We start from the raw sequence: 18,553 nt of genomic DNA on the forward strand, positions 1-18,553 counted from the left end.
CAATTGGTTGCGTTTAGTTCATAGTGTTGGATTTCATGGAGTCTTGGACATGGTGATTCACTCCTTGAGGAAGTGTTATCTATAACTGAGTTTTGCTAAAGGATTGGTCTCGGTTACTAACTAAAGTATCTTCGACCTTGGTTAGCTTAGTTGCTAGAGAGCTTTGAGTGGTGATTCACTCGTGCTTTCTTCTAGCTTTGTTCTAGTGTTGATGGTATTGAAGTGATGCCTTATCGTTGACATTGTTGATGTTGAAATTTTAGTGAAATGAGATGTCTCTCTGCAAGATTGATGTCGAGCTTCATTAGTTTTGATAAAGATAGTGTTGATGATTTGGCTATGGCTTTGTGTTATTAGCATTCGTGCATTTGCTAGTTAGCAACTGTGTTGACGTTCAAATGAACTGAGTGACAAGTTTGAGTTAGTTGTGTTCTAGACGAGATTATTTAGTAAGGGTTAAGCTTTGGCTTTTCCTTGAAAAGTGATTTAGTCATGGACTATGCTAACTCTACAAGATGAAGAGTTAGTGATTGATATTGAAGATGTTAGTCCCTTGTTGGGTTTGCATTGGGATATATCAATCATTGATGATTCTTTTTGTGCTTATTATGAAGTGAGCTACGTCTTGCTATGGATGGATTCATGGAGGATCGTTTGGTGATCACTTGTCTAACATAGCTTCGTTATGTTTAGCTTTTGGATTGATGCAGACATGCTCTTCATTAGCTTTGCATTATGAAGTTTAGCTTATGGATGTGTTGAGGAGGATATTGTGGGTTGTACCATGATTTCTTTTTTAGCATTGAATTTAGTTCATGCGAGACTCGTGATCATTGTTAGGCAAAAACTTCGCTATAGACTTCTTCGAGCTTTTGGTTCCTTGAGTTTTCATGCTTGTGGTCCATTTGTTTGAAGTTGTTAGGGAAGGCATTTTTGGCTCTTTAGCTTCAATGTTGAAGTTAGTATTTGCATATGGCAATCATTGGTGATGATTAACTATCATCTAGGATAGTTGATTATCCTTATCAAAAAGGCTTTGCTTGATTATTGTTGATATAGAATGATTTGCCATTCTTTGAGATGGTGGATTCTTTCTTCGATGATGATTATGCATTTCTCTATTGATAGGATGATTGATGATCTTTTATGGTAGTTAGTTGTTCTCTTTGATGGCTTGTGGCTTTTCGCAAAATCACATGTTCTTTGTGATTTGCTCTGGATTGGTTTCTTAGGTTTGAGACATCAGTAGGATGTTGCTGACACTTGCTTCGGCAACTTGAGTTCCTTGGTATTGTTGGCTGGGATCTATTCAGATTAGCTTTTGTGATAGTTGGCAGGAATGAGTGTTTGTTGGTCTTACCACATTCATTTTCTTCTATTGATTGTTGCTCAAGTTAGTTTTGATAGATTTGGATGTTATTTCCTTTGGGTGATACATTCGTGAGCATTTTGCTTATCAGTCAATGATACTTTGTGTTCTTTGAGTTGTCTTTCGTAAGTTGTTTGGTATTTTATCTGCAATCTTTGATAGTTACGTTTGGTCATTGAGTTTTCTTGATAATACACTTGCTATTGAATTTTGTTGGATGGTCATTCCTATGTTTACCAATTTTGATGATCTTGGTGGTTCCTATCTACTATAATACTGGTTTATCAGATGATAACTTACTTGGAATACTTTTGTGTTCTAATCAACTTCGGGTATCGAAAGTTACCTGTCGACTAGTCCTTACGGACACTCTTACCTTACTGCCACGATGGCAGGAGGTCGGTATTGCTGGGCCTGTTATCAGTCTCCGCCTAAGCTAGTTGAGAAACTGGTCTTCGCGTGTGCACTTGACCAGATGGGCATAAGGACGGAATTCCTACGTGCTATTTGTCAAGCATACTTGACCTGGTTAGAGAAACTCATTCGTTGACTTGCACTTGCTAGTGTTGGGAACCCCCGTGATATTGAGCTTGGTCCCTCAATATTGCTAGATGATAGCTTACCGTGTCTGCCAAACACCCTCGCTATCATGCCCTTTGTGTTGGTCTCATTTCGGTCCCAAATGCTATTTATGGGAAGTGTCCAGATTTGCTCATTTGGCATATCTACGGAATGTAGAGATCGTCCTGAACACAATGGTGTTCGTCCCATGTCCAAATTCGCAATCTAGGGACATTCCATATTTAGTAAGTTTCGAGCTTGTCCCAGAGACTAACTCCTGATACTAAGGGAGGCTTGGGGTGAAAGCCCAAAGCGTGTGTTCCTCAAGGGGGGGGGGGCTATAGGGGGTTCCAAATGTATAGTAGGGATAGTGGGTAGGTCGGGCATGGCCGACCAACCTGAGGCATAGTCTAGCTCCCGCTTGCGTGCCTGTCCTTGTTCTGCGTCCGGCTTGGGTCTAAGCCCAAGTTCCATTCCATGCTAGTTGGTGGAGTACCCATGTCCTCGCGTTAGGCCACCGGTATGCTGAAATAGCGCCAGACTCCGTTTGGCTCCGTTTTGCGTGCTGGTCCTGGCATTGGGATGCTGGTTACTCTAGGACTGTTCCAAGTCGCTCCGGGCTCCTGTCCGTTCGCTCCTTGGGCTTCATGCTTGGGAGTGGCTCCGTGGTTCGGTTCCGTCACTCCTTGGCTCCATGTTTGGGAGTTTGGCACCGTTCCTTCGTTCAGTGGCCCAAGGCCCTGAACCTCGGGTTCCCGTGGACACGTGGCATGGACACGTGGCATGTGACACGTGGCATCTGTCACGTGGCACAAGGAGGGTTTAGGTTCCGCTTCGTGGTGTTATCCTATGGTAAATCACCATAGGATAAAGGGTCAAAACCACATGCGCTACAATTCGACAAGGCCGATCGAATTGATCTGAGGGAGGTCAATTTACCCGTGCCTGAGGAACTGAAGACGGCTATGGAGCTTTCGAATCCAGAGAAAGCTCCAGGTGCAGCATGGGAAATGCTCAGCTGGGTCTTCAACGCAATAGCACCTGCTTCTGACTCCAAGGGCAAATGCGTTGTCGAGTACAACTGCAGCGGACTATTCTTTCGAGCCGCACTACTCAAGGGTGTCCCGTGTGTTGCGGTGACAAACTCCATTGAAGAGGTGACTTCAATGAAGCATATAATTACAGTTGCCAAAGAAAAACAGTATCTTCTCTGCGAACCTGGTGAGTACGCACTTTAAGTTTAAATGTTATCTCACAAGCTCTGTATGCAGGAGCGTGGCCACCGCCAGATGCTGAAACAGCGTTAACAGCTACTATTGGGCCGAGCTCACAACCTGCACAAGGTAAGGTCACGTGAGGCCTCACGCCATTTTGATTATAGATCGTTGTGAATATTCAGACACGAGGACTGAAAAGCGCACTGGTGGCGCGTCGAAGAAGGACAAACAGACAAGCAATAGGAAAAAAGGAGGTACAAATTATATTTGCAATGGCGTGTGGTCTCATGCCATTCCTTGCAGGAGACACTTCTTCAAATGCAAAACAGGCAAGCACCAGCCAAGCTCAAACTGACAGTGGTCATAAAAAGCGAAAGCACGTTGGACAGTCGTCGGGATCAAAGGCGTTTGATTCGAAAAGGAAGAAGGGCAATGAAAAGATGATATGTAATACCTCGCGGTCACCACCTCCTGACTCAAATTCCTATGGCGGACTCCCCTTCCCCAATCTCAATGGAGAGGTACAATGGATGAGGGATGCTTTTCAAGTCAGGGCCACGTTTTTCTCATCTCGTCGTCTTCAAAGGGTGCAAGAACGTGCAGAAACCATGTTAAGACAGTCGGGTGAGGATACGGTCCTAGGTCACGCACTAAAACAGGCTATGGATGTCTTGTATTTTGAGATGGAGACTCGACCAGATGATTTTCCCAAGATGGTCCTGGAAGAACAAGCCATCCAGCCTGAGCAGCCTATGGAAGAAATGCAGGAGGGGGATGAGGAGCCAGAGAAAGATAATGAGCAGGAAGAGTAGAAGGACGAAGAGGAGGACAAAGAAGAGGAGGACGAAGAAGAGGAGGACGAAGAGGACTTGGATGGTCCTCACAATGGTGACGATCACAATAACAACGACGACGATGATGACGACGATGGCCAGCCTAAGGTGGCCAAAGAGCAGCGGAGGAAGGTCATACAAGACAAACCATCAGGTAAATAATAGTACATCCATTCCTAACCTTTTACCATTTCTAACATTGTCCATGTAGGTTGCAAAGCAAATGGTAAGTAGAGATTATTCAGTTGAATTAAGATACAAACTCTAGCCTTTAGTGTCGAGGAAGGATAGTGCCAAGCAAGGTCGAAACGTATGTCCAATCCTTCAGAATCAGCAGTGCGCCCAAGTGATATCGGTCCTAGTTCCTTAATAACAGTTGATGGTAAATACAGTATAGTCGATTCAATGTGCTAATGAGTTTGTTTTTAGTAGCCAGTAGGGAGGATACCATCTCAATCGAAGGGAGATATTTGGACATGCATATGGATCCGCCAGTGGACTCTACTTGCCTGCAAGAGTCATCAGAGCTGGTGGAGGCTACTATCCATATCAATGCCAAGCAAGCTGACCACGCTCCACTTGATGCTGCCCATACCACTGAGTCAATCTTGTCCACGTATCCAACTGACGGTGACCAGGCGCCATTGGACCCGCATGAGGCCGCCCCAGCCGCCGAGCCGGTCGTATCCTCATTTCCAACGGACTCAACGTGTGCCCAATCGTCTGACTACGCGCCGTTGGAACCTCCCTACACCGCCCCTGCTGCCTGTTCAGTCATGTCCACTTTGCCAACGGAGGCACCAGCTGAAATGGCGTGTGATCACACGCCATCGGAACCACCCCATGCCACTGTTGAGCCAGTTGTACCAGAGTCTACAGCTGAAATGGCATGTGCCCACACGCCATCGGATGCGATTGACCCCACATTGCAGAGGAGAGTATTTCCGCCCTTCACGTTTCCTCGACCAAAACCCTCTGAACGACCATCGGGAGCACCATTCGCTAATATTGTAGATGGTAAAATTGACTTGTACCATTTTTTATGCTGACGCATTTCATTTCAGAGTCACGGCGAAAGTACTGTATCGTTTTTGATCTGAACGGTGTCCTTTTCTCCCATGAGCGTGGCTCGTCCTCGAATGTCACTGCACCCTCCAAAGCCTGCGGTCGCAAGTTGGTCAAAAGAGACAGATTCACATTAATCACACGGGAGAAACTACGGGATCTAATAATGACCATGCGACACTTAAAACAGAGGGCCGGGTTCAATTTGCAATTGGGAGTTTGGACATCCATGATGCGCCACAATGCATTAACGTTGCTACAGATGATGCACGATCAGACGCGAGTAATATTACCATTTAACTTTCTCCTAACGCAGGAGGATTGCTTGACTATGGTCCATGTGAGGGGTAGCAAGCCCATCTTCGTCAAGCCAGAGGCTGTAGTGATGAACCGGACTGCTAGGTCAAGTGAAATCCTCATCATCGATGACTCGCCGATTAAAACTGCAGCGAACACGCACACATATGCAGTGCACCCCATCTCTTGCAGTATGGAAACTAGGGAGAAGAAACCGTATGTTCTGGGGGACCTTGCAAAACGGCTTGGAGCGATGGTGATAGAGAACCGGCCAGTCCAGGAGGTGGCTGCAGAAATCAACCAAATGGCAGATGGAACGGTATATCAGAAGCCATTTGATCGGACAGACACCAGTCATCATTTATGGCATGTATATTGTCTAGCCAAGCACTATCCGCATCTCCATAATCTGCTCAACCGGATGGGTTCTTCGACCACTGAATATGAGCGTGGACGTATTAGAGAAGAGATGGCATTACTATTGGGTTTAAATCCTGATAGTGTGGAGAGTGATGAAATTCCAAGATTATTGTATAGGCGTTGGAGGCAAAAAATAACAGTTTGAGATGGCATGTATTTATTTAAAAATGTAACTTATTATGGCATGGGGTTCCATGCCATTGTATTAATATTAAAAGACAATTCTTTGAGAGGATTTGCATTATACTAGAAGTGTTACAACATGTTACAACATGTTATTGGAAGTCTACGAAGTTGTTTTATTAATAAGGGGAAAGTAAATATTGAATGGGGACTTGGGCTCCACCTAGACTCGGAGCAACTGAGCCAATATTAAAAGGATGGAAAGAAATTGGACAACGATGACAAGGAGAAGAGAGAGGTGAAGCAGTGGCAGGGGGAGGAGAAGTGATTGAGTAGACATTTCCTTGTTTAAAATAAAATGGTATGTGCCTCAATGCAGTTGAATTTTGTTATATTTATATACTATATAAAGGTTTGGAAACCTTATTTTACAAGTGGGATAATGACAATTCCCACTTTAACGAAATAGAGCTTCCATTAAGATTCTAGCTCAAGAATTTATAATCAAGCACAAGACTTCAACACCGTACTACCCTCAAAGCAATGGTCAAACAGAGTTTACAAATAAGACATTTAAGAATATCCTTAAGAAAATCGTGAAGATAAATAAAAAAGACTGGGATGATCACATCCACAACACTCTATAGCATATCAAACCATATATAGGGTTTCAACAAATTCGACATAAGTCGCCTAAAGCATAAAAGCTTTGACACCACTCAAGTACATCATCACTGCAAATGGCAATATATTATGAGATCAACTAAGAAAAATCAATCAAGAGAAAACTACCAACACTAGAAAAGCTTGACAAAGAAGACTATAAATAATTTAGACACTTGATGCCATTCAATCTTGAAAAAAAACCAACCATGATAGAAAAAAAAGACTAAAGAAAAATAAAGAAAATGATCAAGTACTCTAGTTTGGAGGAAACATTGAGAAAATTGACTCTAAAGTAAAGTCAAGATGGGAAGGACCATTCCTCATCCAAAAATTCAAAGCTTCGGGAACAGTAGCAATCACAACACTCGATGGCAAGCATCTCTAAATTGTTAACCTCAACAAGCTCAAGAAATACTAATTGTATGACTCAAATATCATCAACAACAACCTTGAAGCTCTATTTCGTTAAAGTGGGATTTATTCAGTAAAATGGGACTAGGTACAAATTTTCAAGTATTTGAAAATGACGTGAAATTATATGTTTTTTGTCCAGGGGCTAGACATATCTGGGGCATGGTGACTAGCGCGGTGACTTTGTGTCCAGACTGAGTCCATCTGGTTGTATAATAAATCTCATTGTCAAGGTGAACAAGCCGAATCTAAAGCTAAAGAAGAGCGATGGCATGCGCACACACACTATTTGTTTGTTCATTGAGCGTGTGGTGAGCTTTCCAAGATGAACGTCATTCCTATTAGCCAGACATATAACTTAATGGTGAGAACATTTAGATATTATTCAATGTTATCTTTTTCTAACGAATCTAATTGTGAAGGTGTAGCAAGAGGCATTGCTAGTCTGGAGAAGTCATTTAACTCATTTGACCCTTAGTGTATTTTCATGAAACTATATTAAGGAATTTCTCTAGTACCTTTTTTTTACGACATAGAGGCTTGCATTTCTTTCAAAGGTGATTTAGTAAAAGGCCTGAGGGCACATGCCATTCTATTTCTCAGACCGGTATTAAGATATACTAGTGCAAAGGGAAAAAGGTATTTGGTGATCAAGTAAATGGCATGAGGGCACACGCCATTATAAGCCTAAGTGCTAGTGGACACCTCCTTTTTGGTATTCTCAGCGGTACTATCATCCTTCTCCGGGTCAGTTGTTTTGCTTTGGATTGTTGTCTCTGACGTTACTGGGGCGTTCTCGATAGTTGTTAATATTGCCGTTTGTTCAGAAAAATGATCACCTGGAGTATAGTACGGGGAGTTTGGAAGACTTATATATTCTACATCTTCACCTATCTCCTTCTCCGTCTCCTTTTCTGCCTCACTTACAGATTTTGTGCTTGCCATGAGAACGCTCTTCACCCTAAAATATGGAGTTCGTTGTGTTATAAAAGGAAACCAACACACACGCTGCAAGGGAATGATGGTACATAAAGCACGTAAGCCCACAATATGGGTTTATGTGCCATTAATATGGGCCACACGCCATATTATTAGATTTATGCACGTGTGATTGGTAAATGCATATGTTACATCATCTTTGTTTTACCTCACACACTATATCAGGCCTAATGAACCATATCACATGTGTGCACATGCTATATATATGGAGAAGTATTATGCAAGGATAGAAAAATTCAATGCATGATTGTGGAGAGCAATGGCATGAAGCCACATGCTAAATAACATTTTAGAGAAAGAATTAAAATAAAAACATGCAAACAGTACTTAGAAGTGCACAATTGAATGAGGTATTTCTAATAAATATTTCACTCACCTCATATAAGAATGGCTACCACTCTCAAATGGCGTATCGCCTCATGCCATCACCTCGCAATTTATTATAACAATCCGATGAATTCATATTCGGCTTGTTCACCTTGAACTTTAAGTAAGATTTGCTAGAACAACTAAGAATTTATACTTGTTATTTGTATCATCTCACCTAGGAATGGCGTAAGGCCACATGCCATCACGCCTCCTCTGATTCAGATTCGGATTGTTCACCTTGAAATAAAATACATTAGAAACTTAGTAAAGGAATATTAATGAATCTCACCTTGAACCCGGGTTATGAATGCTTTTGCTGCATCTCTTGCATGGTCTGGCAAGGTGATGGTGGCACTCTGCTTCCGCATCCAACCATGCACAACATTATCCACCAATATGCTCATGCTGGGATCCCTTGGATTCAGCACCCATCTCTTTTCTAGGCAATCCTTCGTATATCCGGAACTTGGCTTGAACCACTCCACAGTTACATTGAAGGAGTTAGTTTCCGCGTCCTCCTTTGCATCAGTGATGCAACGCCCCACGCATATCATTTGTTTTTTATTACTGGGTCTAACAAGCACGACCATTCCTTTGCAGACCTGTACTGGATTGAATGCTGAATCCAGCTTCTTGTTCCTCGGCCCACAATAGTGATCCTCAACATCGTTATCTGTCACTGCATTTCCAGAGGACATTGTTCCGCTACTATCTGGTGCTCTGGGTTCTGGCCAAAAGGACTCTTCCAATTCTTCATATACAACCGGCCCATTTTGGATAGCAGATATAATCTTCTCCCAGTATTCGAGCAAATGCTTGCACCTCTGAAAATAGGATTCTCCACCAAACACCAACCCCCTCTTCCAGAAGGCAATATGCTGTCTAATCCCGGCCACTATACTTTCCTGGTCTTTGAGTCCATCCGGGTGCATCGGCCGTGGGGAACCCTGAGGAATCATAGGTTCCCCAGTTATGGGATCTCTCTTGAAGAGTTCAATGCCGTCCACTGGCAGCCACACTGTGTCCCATTCACTCATCTTGTACCTCATCACTGGAGCACCGTCACGCATGCTGAAATGAAACTGAAGAGGCTTGGAGTGGCCAATCAGCGTTTTGGATCCGTCCCTGATGTAGCCTCTTACAAACCCCTTAAAGTCTGGAACCTCTGTCACAAGTGCAGCTTCAACAGTGCCTTTGATGCAATTTTGGAATTCATCGTAGAGTTGTGGGAGGGTGAGGACATTGGATCGCCGGAGGGACTCTGCCAGGTGATTGAACATGGCATCGACGTCTTCATGAGTGTGCCCAACCATGAGAAAGCCAAGTGTAACCGTTTCAAATATGCCTTTGGCAACAAGCATCGCCAAGTACGCGAAGACGTACATATTTTTGTTCTCACTGCCAGCATTGTCTGTTTGGAGCAGAAGATGGGGTGGAAGGCCACATCGGCCGCAAGAACTTCCTTGAGATTCTGCTTCGTTTGGATGAGGCTGTGCATTCACCGGGCGACCAGCCTCGTCGGAATGGCATGAGGCCTCACGTGATAACCCTACAATCTGACGGCCAACATATTCACTGGGATGGCATGGGGCCCCACGCGATACTGCAAGCCTTTGCTCCTCCTCCAGCTGAACCCTGTATGGGGTTCGATCGACAAGGGCCTTATGCAAGGGTTGGCCGTTCAGCTCAGTCTGCACACTTTGTAGAGACCTTAAGTGTTTTGCTAGGGACGCAATCATCATGTTTGCACCCCCGCCACCCCATAGAGGTACAAAGAAGTTCCCATAGTTCTGGGCACCATGCCCATGAGCGATTATGCCAAACAGAGACACAGGCAGCTGCATGGATGAAGAGATTGCCTTGGGGGCAGGATTGAGTCGAGGTAAGCACATCTTTTTCTGGTCCATTTTGTCGTGGATGATGCAGAGGTAAGAGTCAGGTCTCTCCATGGAGAGAATCCTGTTATGATAATATGCAGTCCTGCAGCTTCTCTGCTCGATGTTGTGGTCGAGCCGCCTTCTAACCAATGTCTCTCGCTCTTGAGCGCTGCAAGAATTCTTCGACAAAGCCATTTTGATAGCAATGCACTCGTCACACTTTGAAAAGCTGAAGTACTTTCCTATACTCACATCTCTGAACCTGTTGCTCCACAATCTACTAAATCTAGATTGGCTCAGCTTCCTGTAGCCATTACTCTGGAGTTCCCGATTCACATCTTCCAATATGGCCCCCTTGGTATACATGGAAGGGAGAACTCGTTGGGTGTCTCGTGTTCCATCTTCCAAGAGGCGGGTTTTATGTGGTTGCTGCTCGCTACATGTCTCGACAAACCTCTTGAAGATTGCCTCTCCATATACAACATGACCCCTGGTTTTGTGCGTACCGTCGTTCCCATGGACTGCCTGTTGAACCCTTTGTTCCTCGAACTCAGTTTTGATTCTGTAGAATGTGGTTCGAGGGACTCCATAAATGATTCTCCATGCCTTCATGCAGACCAAACCCCTCTAGAAGACCATGCCCCCCACCTGATGTTCTGAAGCATCAACAGATGACCGTAATGCCTCATACACAAAATTGCGAGCTGCCTTCCAGGACAATGTCTTGTATTTTGCTCTCTCCTCTTCAATAGCATCCCAATCAGCATGTTGACAGCACCTCCTCTTGCAACAAGCAACTGTTGAGACCATTCGAACCTCTATCGCCATTTTCTGCCTTTTCGGTTTGTTGCTCAGATCCCTTTGGCTGCACTTTAGGAAGGTGTACTTTCTTTTCCCATGAAGAGATGTTCTGTCATCAGTTGTAGTGGTGTTTGATTGTGAATCCTTCACATTCTCAAACACTAAGTGCCTCAATTTCCACCGCACAATGCTTCCAATAGTCAGACTGTTTTCTTCTGTGTCAACAACCTCTAAAATCGCAACTCCAATATCATCCCAGCCCAATTCTTGATTAGCAACCGCATCTCTTGGATCGACAACTGTGGCTAAGCCCTCAGCTACCACCTCCCCCTCGGGGTTGTTTAGAAACACCTTTGCCTGAATCCATGTAGCATGGTTCTTAAGATCCACGAAGGGAACATGCGTCGCACTTGCGCTGTCCCCAACATCTGCTTTCTTCTGAAGATTTTTCAAGGCAACAACAACATTTACCCCGACGACCATCTCTCCTCGTTCAATAGCGACCACATTCCCATCGAAGAAAGTCTCTACTGATACAGTAGCATTGCCTTCCCCAAGCCCTTGACAGTGTATAACAAAGTTCCAATCCATAGACACAAGGGTCCCTTTTGCAACTCTCTTCCCACCATTCAAAATGTAAACCTTTTCCCCAACCCTGAAGGCCATTCTGAAAGTGCAGAAAAAAAGTTAAGACCATACAAAAAATGATTGGAGAATGGCCTAAATCATAACATACCAAACAACCTCAATAGCATTGATATGTCACAATGCCCCTAGGACCATAAACACATTTCAATAGAGAGGGTCCTTTCATTTCATAACTCCTTACGTAGATCTTGGTGAAACCAAAGTTAGTGAAGTTAGTTTCTTGTGATCCTGCATCTGATTGTGATGTCCCTTTGCAGTGTCGATGGAAAGGTCAATGCACACCAAACTGTAAAATCTTGGAGCAAAATAACGGTCGGATCTATGGCAAATGCCCCTGAAACATTGTAAGGCTCGTGTGGTCTCATGTGGTGTCTGATCGAGATGCTTCTTTGCAGGGTCATCAAGAAAGACATTGTATACCATTCTGTAAAATCTAGTTGTGATCTAACGGTTGGATCTCCAGAAAACTCCAAAAAATCTCGCGCGTGTTAGAATATTCTAGGAATATACTCCTATGTGCCCCTGAAAATGGCATGCGGCCCCACGCCATTCAAGAGATAACGCCAGATGACGCCGAGCATTTTTTGGTGCATTTTTTGGGATCAAAATTGCATGAGCACAAAATTACATTGTATACCATTCTTTATTTAGCTGAACATCTGGCATTTTTGGAAATACAAGATGCTTTGGAATATCCAATCATGCATGGTATAAATATAGCGAGGGTATTAAATGATATCCCAATCATGATCTTTCTTTTGGATTTCGCGTGCATGCAGTCTGAGGAATGATGACGTTGTGGATTTCTTTTGGATTTCACGTGCATGCATGCGCGCGGCGACCCAGAAATTAATGGTGGCGCCCAAGTCCGAGGAATGATGACGTGGCGGGATTACCAACCGTCGTGACATTTCGCGCGTGTGAGGTTAGGTTTTGCATTTTGCTTCGTACTCGCGCTCGCACACTCGCGCTCGCATCGCGCTCCCACTTGCAATCACGCTCACATTCGCGTTCATCTACCTTCTCTACAGGTTTCTCGTGTGCATCGGCGTCCACTCGCGCTTGCATCACACTCGCGCTCACATCGCACTCGCATCGCGCTCGTGTGCATCGGCGTCCACTTCAAGACACACCCAGTTTGTAACTTCGCCGCCAACTCCGCCGCCCACTCCGCCACCCACACGCAGCCCACTTGGCGTCCCGGGAGATTTCAGCGCCACTCTCCAACTGTAAGTGGCAGAGTAGCCTTGCTGCTACGATCCGCTACACACACAGTGCACATTCGCCAGCGAGTCCGGCCTCGATTGTCACGGCCTCCATTCGGCTTCAAATGGTAAGTCTTTTAGGCCAAGTAGAAAATGGCATGAGGCCACATGCCATTCAGTAGCAACATTGGCATGCACCGATTGGGCTCTCGAGTGCAGTCCGGTTATAGATGGCGTGTAGCCTCACGCCATCTTAGGATGCAGCCTCAAGACATCTGATGCAGTGGTGAATGGCATGTGGCCTCACGTTATTTCCAGCTGCTAGCTTTTCATCTGTCAGCTCTAATTGTTGTGCATTTCTGAACAGGCGAGGAATTGCGTTCTTCTTCCAGCCACTATCAATGTGGATGCAGAGAAGGGGGAGGAGCTCACCAGTTGGACTTTCGGGATGGAAGGCGAGGATCTGAGGCTGTACAACACAGATGGTGGGAGAAAAGAATGCATGGGGATCCTCATCCAAGTGACAGACACTCCATGCAGTTCCATGCAAGAATATGGACTGGCACTTGTGGTAGAGACAGCGTCCGCCTTCAAGATCCACCTTGCACATCCTAGCGGCTTCCCGGAGGGGGGCAGCAGCTATGAGGAATTCCTAGAGGGAGCTAGGGAGAGGTTGTCCAGGAGGCCCATAATTTCAAAGACGCTGCGGGTCTATGAAGATCACATGGAATCCACGGACCTCACCTATGGCGATGTTCAAAAACTATATTCCAACATTGAGCCGTTGAGAGTGCCTCCAGTTCACGAAGCGAAGGGGAAGGGGGTCGATCTGGAAACTACCCCGAAGCAGAAAAGGGTGGTCAAGCTCAAGCCGACGTCCGACTCTCCTGCAGCTCCAAAAAAGAAGCTACTCGGTGATGCCATTGCCTCGGGTTCGAACACTACACCCACCAAAAAGAAGAGCCGCAAAGAGCAGAAAGAGCAAGAAGAGGCAGCAAAAATCGTCGCAGATAATAGTACTTGTTACTATTCCAACAAAGTATATACAATCGACGTGAGCCGTATCGAGATCCAAAGCAAATACAACCACAGGCTAGTATCTGATGAGTGGGTGGAGAAACTGAAGTAGAAGATGCTGGCAAGTCTAGTAACACCCGACATCGCAGACGTGATCCCCTACTACCGAACAATGAAGGGCGAGACAAGGTTTCCAGACTTGATCAATAGGAAGGTGTTGGACGATCAGAACATCCGGTTCTATGCCGTCTCCGGGCTTGGCGATGCAAAAGATAGTTGTGGATATTATGGTGGGCGAGGAGGTGAAGAAAGTCTTCAAGACAAGAGTTGTCCGCCTGATAAAAGGCAACTCGCCCCTCCGATCTATCATATCCATCTCCCACGCGCAGAATGTTAAGCAAGAAACGTGCTACAAATTGGGTCTGCATGAGACATTGGCACGAACACGGAAGCTCTGGGTTCAACTGAAGAAGCCACAAAAACCAGGACAAGGACGTGCACTAGCAACTAGCGCCTGGCAGGTAAGCCTCGTTGCATGTGGCATAGCATGTGGCCTCACGCCATTTCCATTGCAGGAATTCTCGAGTCTTCTCTCGAAAACACTGGGGGTCAATGACACACTCAACATCCATAACATTCTACTCGCGACAAAAGTTGTTTTTGACAAATGGGTAGATGTGCTGAGGAGGTACCATGACGGGGAGTTGCTAAACTCAATGGGTGTGGAGGACGGCCGGAAGCCCAATGATTTGAAGCTCAACGCCTTGCGTTTCTCGCGGTCTCTAGACGACGACAACCTTCTGACAGTGGCTAATGCTCTTCTACATGGTGAGGTAGTCTTCAACAAGACCAAAATGACTCCCGGCCATATTGTGACATACGAGGACTTGTGCACGACTCTGAGAGCTCGTGCGCTATTGAAGGATTGGATCTTCGAGCAAGTGGAGTGAGCATCGACACCACGCAAGAGATGATGGAAGAGCTGGAGTTGTCAAATGAAGACATCGACGACTACGTGAAGGGGGCCCCCAAGTTCATCGATCTGCTGCGGGATGCCATGAAAAGTAAAGCTGAGAAGTTGGATCAGTATCCAAATTTCATTAAGAGGGATGTCGACCGCCGGCTTCAGAAACAACTCAACCCCGCAGCAGAGGCCTATCGAGAACCTTACCGGGTATACGTGAATTCAGATGAGGATCAAAGGTGGAGGAGCATCGTTTCCCGCGGAGATGAGCAGGTCAAGAACATCTTTTGTGTGATGGACTTCACAAACGAGGAGATCACTCATGCAGATGAAGTCAGCTCCATCATTGACTTAATGGTGGGACTTGCGGAGGTGGAATCTTCAGTCCACTATATGATCTACGACTCCGAATCCTATCACAAGTTCTAGAAGGCCTTGAACGAGGTGAAGGCTCGGTTGAAAGGCAAGGAGATGCAGGAGATCCATGGGATAATGGCTAAGAAGAAGATACCGATGAATGTCCGCATCTTCACACTCGCCCTTGTTATTGGTCCTGCAGCAGAGTGGGACTGGAGTGACTTCCCAGCTTCGTTCGACAAGGCCGATCGAATTGATCTGAGGGAGGTCAATTTACCCGTGCCTGAGGAACTGAAGACGGCTATGGAGCTTTCGAATCCAGAGAAAGCTCCAGGTGCAGCATGGGAAATGCTCAACTGGGTCTTCAACGCAATAGCACCTGCTTCCGACTCCAAGGGCAAATGCGTTGTCGAGTACAACTGCGGTGGACTATTCTTTCGAGCTGCACTACTCAAGGGTGTCCTGTGTGTTGCGGTGACAAACTCCATTGAAGAGGTGACTTCAATGAAGCATATAATTACAGTTGCCAAAGAAAAACAGTATCTTCTCTGCGAACCTGGTGAGTACGCACTTTAAGTTTAAATGTTATCTCACAAGCTCTGTATGCAGGAGCGTGGCCACCGCCAGATGCTGAAACAGCGTTAACAGCTACTATTGGGCCGAGCTCACAACCTGCACAAGGTAAGGTCACGTGAGGCCTCACGCCATTTTGATTATAGATCGTTGTGAATATTCAGACACGAGGACTGAAAAGCGCACTGGTGGCGTGTCGAAGAAGGACAAACAGACAAGCAATAGGAAAAAAGGAGGTACAAATTATATTTGCAATGGCGTGTGGTCTCATGCCATTCCTTGCAGGAGACACTTCTTCAAAGGCAAAACAGGCAAGCACCAGCCAAGCTCAAACTGACAGTGGTCATAAAAAGCGAAAGCACGTTGGACAGTCGTCGGGATCAGAGGTGTTTGATTCGAAAAGGAAGAAGGGCAACGAAAAGATGATAGGTAATACCTCGCGGTCACCACCTCCTGACTCAAATTCCTATGGCGGACTCCCCTTCCCCAATCTCAATGGAGAGGTACAATGGATGAGGGATGCTTTTCAAGTCAGGGCCACGTTTTTCTCATCTCGTCGTCTTTAAAGGGTGCAAGAACGTGCAGAAACCATGTTAAGACAGTCGGGTGAGGATACGGTCCTAGGTCACGCACTAAAACAGGCTATGGATGTCTTGTATTTTGAGATGGAGACTCGACCAGATGATTTTCCCAAGATGGTCCTGGAAGAACAAGCCATCCAACCTGAGCAGCCTATGGAAGAAATGCAGGAGGGGGATGAGGAGCCAGAGAAAGATAATGAGCAGGAAGAGCAGAAGGACGAAGAGGAGGACGAAGAAGAGGAGGACGAAGAGGACTTGGATGGTCCTCACAATGGTGACGATCACAATAACAACGACGACGATGATGACGACGATGGCCAGCCTAAGGTGGCCAAAGAGCAGCGGAGGAAGGTCATACAAGACAAACCATCAGGTAAATAATAGTACATCCATTCCTAACCTTTTACCATTTCTAACATTGTCCATGTAGGTTGCAAAGCAAATGGTAAGTAGAGATTATTCAGTTGAATTAAGATACAAACTCTAGCCTTTAGTGTCGAGGAAGGATAGTGCCAAGCAAGGTCGAAACGTATGTCCAATCCTTCAGAATCAGCAGTGCGCCCAAGTGATATCGGTCCTAGTTCCTTAATAACAGTTGATGGTAAATACAGTATAGTCGATTCAATGTGCTAATGAGTTTGTTTTTAGTAGCCAGTAGGGAGGATACCATCTCAATCGAAGGGAGATATTTGGACATGCATATGGATCCGCCAGTGGACTCTACTTGCCTGCAAGAGTCATCAGAGCTGGTGGAGGCTACTATCCATATCAATGCCAAGCAAGCTGACCACGCTCCACTTGATGCTGCCCATACCACTGAGTCAATCTTGTCTACGTATCCAACTGACGGTGACCAGGCGCCATTGGACCCGCATGAGGCCGCCCCAGCCGCCGAGCCGGTCGTATCCTCATTTCCAACGGACTCAACGTGTGCCCAATCGTCTGACTACGCGCCGTTGGAACCTCCCTACACCGCCCCTGCTGCCTGTTCAGTCATGTCCACTTTGCCAACGGAGGCACCAGCTGAAATGGCGTGTGATCACACGCCATCGGAACCACCCCATGCCACTGTTGAGCCAGTTGTACCAGAGTCTACAGCTGAAATGGCATGTGCCCACACGCCATTGGATGCGATTGACCCCACATTGCAGAGGAGAGTATTTCCGCCCTTCACGTTTCCTCGACCAAAACCCTCTGAACGACCATCGGGAGCACCATTCGCTAATATTGTAGATGGTAAAATTGACTTGTACCATTTTTTATGCTGACGCATTTCATTTCAGAGTCACGGCGAAAGTACTGTATCGTTTTTGATCTGAACGGTGTCCTTTTCTCCCATGAGCGTGGCTCGTCCTCGAATGTCACTGCACCCTCCAAAGCCTGCGGTCGCAAGTTGGTCAAAAGAGACAGATTCACATTAATCACACGGGAGAAACTACGGGATCTAATAATGACCATGCGACACTTAAAACAGAGGGCCGGGTTCAATTTGCAATTGGGAGTTTGGACATCCATGATGCGCCACAATGCATTAACGTTGCTACAGATGATGCACGATCAGACGCGAGTAATATTACCATTTGACTTTCTCCTAACGCAGGAGGATTGCTTGACTATGGTCCATGTGAGGGGTAGCAAGCCCATCTTCGTCAAGCCAGAGGCTGTAGTGATGAACCGGACTGCTAGGTCAAGTGAAATCCTCATCATCGATGACTCGCCGATTAAAACTGCAGCGAACACGCACACATATGCAGTGCACCCCATCTCTTGCAGTATGGAAACTAGGGAGAAGAAACCGTATGTTCTGGGGGACCTTGCAAAACGGCTTGGAGCGATGGTGATAGAGAACCAGCCAGTCCAGGAGGTGGCTGCAGAAATCAACCAAATGGCAGATGGAACGGTATATCAGAAGCCATTTGATCGGACAGACACCAGTCATCATTTATGGCATGTATATTGTCTAGCCAAGCACTATCCGCATCTCCATAATCTGCTCAACCGGATGGGTTCTTCGACCACTGAACATGAGCGTGGACGTATTAGAGAAGAGATGGCATTACTATTGGGTTTAAATCCTGATAGTGTGGAGAGTGATGAAATTCCAAGATTATTGTATAGGCGTTGGAGGCAAAAAATAACAGTTTGAGATGGCATGTATTTATTTAAAAATGTAACTTATTATGGCATGGGGTTCCATGCC

Source organism: Selaginella moellendorffii, unplaced genomic scaffold, assembly GCF_000143415.4.
Source record: "Selaginella moellendorffii unplaced genomic scaffold, v1.0 SELMOscaffold_7, whole genome shotgun sequence".
Lineage (NCBI taxonomy): Eukaryota > Viridiplantae > Streptophyta > Lycopodiopsida > Selaginellales > Selaginellaceae > Selaginella > Selaginella moellendorffii.